Genomic DNA, 5469 nt, shown 5'->3' on the forward strand with positions numbered 1-5469 from the left:
CCTCCCCCCCAATCCATCTCTCCTCTCCCTCCCCCCAATCCATCTCTCCACTCCCTCGCCCCCAATCCATCTCTCCTCTCCCTCCCCCCCAATCCATCTCTCCTCTCCCTCCCCCCCAATCCGTCTCTCCTCTCCCTCCCCCCCAATCCATCTCTCCTCTCCCTCCCCCCCAATCCATCTCTCCGCTCCCTCCCCCCCAATCCATCTCTCCTCTCCCTCCCCCCCAATCCATCTCTTCCTCTCCCTCCCCCCCAATCCATCTCTCCTCTCCCTCCATCCATCTCTCCTCTCCCTCCTCCCACCATCCATCTCTCCTCTCCCTCCTCCCACCATCCATCGCTCCTCTCCCTCCTCCCACCATCCATCGCTCCTCTCCCTCCTCCCCCCATCCATCTCTCCTCTCCCTCCTCCCACCATCCATCTCTCCTCTCCCTCCTCCCACCATCCATCTCTCCTCTCCCTTCCCCCCCCATCCATCTCTCCTCTCCCTCCTCCCACCATCCATCTCTCCTCTCCCTTCCCCCAATCCATCTCTTCCCCTCCCCCCCAATCCATCTCTCCTCTCCCTCCCCCCAATCCATCTCTCCTCTCCCTCCCCCCCAATCCATCTCTCCTCTCCCTCCCCCCCAATCCATCTCTCCTCTCCCTCCTCCCCCAATCCATATCTCCTCTCCCTCCCCCCCAATCCATATCTCCTCTCCCTCCCCCCCATCCATCTCTCCTCTCCCTCCCCCCCCAATCCATCTCTCCTCTCCCTCCCCCCCAATCCATCTCTTCCTCTCCCTCCCCCCCAATCCATCTCTCCTCTCCCTCCATCCATCTCTCCTCTCCCTCCTCCCACCATCCATCTCTCCTCTCCCTCCTCCCACCATCCATCGCTCCTCTCCCTCCTCCCACCATCCATCGCTCCTCTCCCTCCTCCCCCCATCCATCTCTCCTCTCCCTCCTCCCACCATCCATCTCTCCTCTCCCTTCCCCCCCCATCCATCTCTCCTCTCCCTCCTCCCACCATCCATCTCTCCTCTCCCTTCCCCCAATCCATCTCTTCCCCTCCCCCCCAATCCATCTCTCCTCTCCCTCCCCCCCAATCCATCTCTCCTCTCCCTCCCCCCCAATCCATCTCTCCTCTCCCTCCCCCCCAATCCATCTCTCCTCTCCCTCCCCCCCAATCCATCTCTCCTCTCCCTCCCCCCCAATCCATCTCTCCTCTCCCTCCCCCCCAATCCATCTCTCCTCTCCCTCCTCCCCAATCCATCTCTCCTCTCCCTCCCCCCCAATCCATCTCTCCTCTCCCTCCCCCCCAATCTATCTCTCCTCTCCCTCCCCCCCAATCCATCTCTCCTCTCCCTCCTCCCACCATCCATCTCTCCTCTCCCTCCTCCCCCAATCCATCTCTCCTCTCCCTCCTCCCCCAATCCATCTCTCCTCTCCCTCCCCCCCAATCCATCTCTCCTCTCCCTCCCCCCCAATCCATCTCTCCTCTCCCTCCTCCCACCATCCATCTCTCCTCTCCCTCCTCCCCCAATCCATCTCTCCTCTCCCTCCTCCCCCAATCCATCTCTCCTCTCCCTCCTCCCCCAATCCATCTCTCCTCTCCCTCCTCCCCCAATCCATCTCTCCTCTCCCTCCCCCCCAATCCATCTCCCCTCTCCCTACCCCCCAATCCATCTCTTCCCCTCTCCAATCCATCCCTCCTCTCCCCCCGAATCCATCCCTCCTCTCCCCCCCAATCCATCCCTCCTCTCCCCCCCAATCCATCCCTCCCCTCCCCCCCACTCCATCCCTCCCCTCCCCCCCAATCCATCCCTCCCCTCCCCCCCAATCCATCCCTCCCCTCCCCCCCCAATCCATCCCTCCCCTCCCCCCCAATCCATCCCTCCCCTCCCCCCCAATCCATCCCTCTCCTCCCCCCCCCAATCCATCCCTCCCCTCCCCCCCCAATCCATCCCTCCCCTCCCCCCCAATCCATCTCTCCCCTCCCCCCCAATCCATCCCTCCCCTCCCCCCCAATCATCTCTCCCCCTCCCCCCAATCCATCTCTCCTCTCCCTCCCCCCCCCAATCCATCTCTCCACTCCCTCGCCCCCAATCGGTCTCTCCTCTCCCTCCCCCCCAATCCGTCTCTCCTCTCCCTCCCCCCCAATCCGTCTCTCCTCTCCCTCCCCCCCAATCCGTCTCTCCTCTCCCTCCCCCCAATCCATCTCTCCTCTCCCTCCCCCCCAATCCATCTCTCCTCTCCCTCCCCCCCAATCCATCTCTCCTCTCCATCCCCCCCAATCCATCTCTCCTCTCCCTCCCCCCCAATCCATCTCTCCTCTCCCTCCCCCCCAATCCATCTCTCCTCTCCCTCCCCCCCCAATCCATCTCTTCCTCTCCCTCCCCCCCCCCAATCCATCTCTCCTCTCCCTCCATCCATCTATCCTCTCCCTCCTCCCCCCATCCATCTCTCCTCTCCCTCCTCCCCCCATCCATCTCTCCTCTCCCTCCTCCCCCAATCCATCTCTCCTCTCCCTCCCCCCCAATCCATCTACCCTCTCCCTACCCCCCAATCCATCTCCCCTCTCCCTACCCCCCAATCCATCTCTTCCCCTCCCCAATCGATCCCTCCTCTCCCCCCCAATCCATCCCTCCTCTCAGCCCAATCCATCCCTGCCCTCCCCCACAATCCATCCCTGCCCTCCCCCCCCAATCCATCCCTGCCCTCCCCCCCCAATCCATCCCTCCCCTCCCCCCCCAATCCATCCCTCCCCTCCCCCCCAATCCATCCCTCCCCTCCCCCCCAATCCATCCCTCCCCTCCCCCCCAATCCATCCCTCTCCTCCCCCCCAATCCATCCCTCTCCTCCCCCCCAATCCATCCCTCCCCTCCCCCCCAATCCATTCCTCCCCTCCCCCCCAATCCATCTCTCCCCTCCCCCCCAATCCATCCCTCCCCTCCCCCCCAATCCATCTCTCCCCTCCCCCCAATCCATCTCTCCTCTCCCTCCCCCCCCAATCCATCTCTCCACTCCCTCGCCCCCAATCGGTCTCTCCTCTCCCTCCCCCCCAATCCGTCTCTCCTCTCCCTCCCCCCCAATCCGTCTCTCCTCTCCCTCCCCCCAAATCCGTCTCTCCTCTCCCTCCCCCCCAATCCATCTCTCCTCTCCCTCCCCCCCAATCCATCTCTCCTCTCCCTCCCCCCCAATCCATCTCTCCTCTCCATCCCCCCCCAATCCATCTCTCCTCTCCCTCCCCCCCAATCCATCTCTCCTCTCCCTCCCCCCCAATCCATCTCTCCTCTCCCTCCCCCCCCAATCCATCTCTTCCTCTCCCTCCCCCCCAATCCATCTCTCCTCTCCCTCCATCCATCTATCCTCTCCCTCCTCCCCCCATCCATCTCTCCTCTCCCTCCCCCCCAATCCATCTCTCCTCTCCCTCCTCCCCCCCAATCCATCTCTTCCTCTCCCTCCCCCCAATCCATCTCTTCCTCTCCCTCCCCCCAATCCATCTCTTCCTCTCCCTCCCCCCAATCCATCTCTTCCTATCCCTCCCCCCCAATCCATCTCTTCCTCTCCCTCCCCCCCAATCCATCTCTCCTCTCCCTCCATCCATCTCTCCTCTCCCTCCTCCCACCATCCATCGCTCCTCTCCCTCCTCCCGCCATCCATCTCTCCTCTCCCTCCTCCCCCCATCCATCTCTCCTCTCCCTCCCCCCCCAATCCATCTTTCCTCTCCCTCCCCCCCAATCCATCTCTCCTCTCCCTCCCCCCCAATCCATCTCTCCTCTCCCTCCCCCCCAATCCATCTCTCCTCTCCCTCCCCCCCAATCCATCTCTCCTCTCCCTCCCCCCCAATCCATCTCTCCTCTCCCTCCCCCCCAATCCATCTCTTCCTCTCCCTCCCCCCCAATCCATCTCTTCCCCTCCCCCCCATCCATCTCTTCCCCTCCCCCCCATCCATCTCTTCCCCTCCCCCCCATCCATATCTTCCCCTCCCCCCCCATCCATCTCTTCCCCTCCCCCCCATCCATCTCTTCCCCTCCCCCCCATCCATCTCCTCTCCCCTCCCTGCCATCCATCTCCTCTCCCCTCCCTGCTATCCATCTCTCCCCTCCCTGCCATCTACCCCTCACCCGCCATCTTCGCGCTCTTGCTGCCCCTCAGTACTACTTCCGGTGTTGCCTGACAGCTGCGGGGGTTTTGACGGTAATCATCGGAAGGTTTCCTTGCCCACATTTGGCCGGATGCCCTCGTAGGGCCCAGACCCAGTGGCAAGGACTCTCAGAGGCGTCCAGCTCCAATGGGTCTGTCCTGCCAATGGGACCAGACTTCTGATGGAGGAGCTTGGGCGTTGGCTATATCAGTTATGATATGGTGAGCGTGACCATGTCAGGCTGTTGCTTGATTGCTCAGTGAGACAGCTCTCCCAATTTTGGCACAAGGCCTGATTGTTAGTGAGCAAGGTCTTGCAGGGCCATCTAGGCAAGGAATGCTTTATCGTTTCAAGTGCCTATGTCGATGCCAGGTGGCCTGTCTGGTTTTGTGCTTATTTGACTTTTCTGTTGCGGTTTGATGCAACTGAGTGGCTTGCTAGGCCATTTTCAGAGGGCAGTTAAGAGTCAGTCACACTACTGTGGGCCTGGAATCACAAGTAGGCCAGACCAAGTAAGGTTGGCAGATTGCCTTCTTTAAAGGGCAGTAGTGAACCAGATGGGTTTTTATGGCAATTGACAATGGTTTCATGCTCACCATTCCTGAGATTAGTTTTCAATTCCAGAATTGTTGATTAATTGAATTTAAATTCCACCAGCTGCCATGGTGGGATTTGAACCCATGTCCCCAGAGCATCAGCCTGGGCCCCTGGATTATTGGACCAATGGCATTATTGTTATGCCACTGTCTCCTCTGTGTGCTTATACTCATTAGAGTTTAGAAGAATTAGAGGTGATCTTATTGAAACATAAAAGCTTCTGTGGGGGCTTCATAGGGTAGATGCTGAGAAGATGCTTCCCCTCGTTGGGGAATCTAGATCTCGGGGGCCTTTGATTTAAAACAGAGATGAGGAGGAATTTCTTCTCTCAGAGGGTCGTTAGTGTTTGTAATTCTCTTCCCCGGCGAGCAGTGGAGGCTGTATCATTCAATACGTTCGATGCCGAGATAGACAGATTTTTGATCTGCAAAGGAGTTAAGGGTTATGGGGACAGACAGGGAAGTGGATTTGAGGCTACCATCAGATCAGCCAAGATCTTACCGAATGGGGGAGTAGGCTTGAGAGGCTGAATGGCCTATTCCTGCTCTTATTTCTTATGTGCTTATGACACACTTGGCAAGTATCGCTCTAATTCATTTTTTAATTGTGACATTTTGTATTTTAATTTTATCACAAAATCAGCACAGCTCTCTGTATTTAAATGTGTATTATGAGCTCCTCTTTTATAGTTTGATGACGAATTTCACCCTGGCTCTTTTTCCCAATTTTAATTTTAGGTGCTT

The sequence above is a fragment of the Carcharodon carcharias genome, chromosome 14 (genome assembly GCF_017639515.1).
Source record: "Carcharodon carcharias isolate sCarCar2 chromosome 14, sCarCar2.pri, whole genome shotgun sequence".
NCBI classification, from domain to species: Eukaryota; Metazoa; Chordata; class Chondrichthyes; order Lamniformes; family Lamnidae; genus Carcharodon; species Carcharodon carcharias.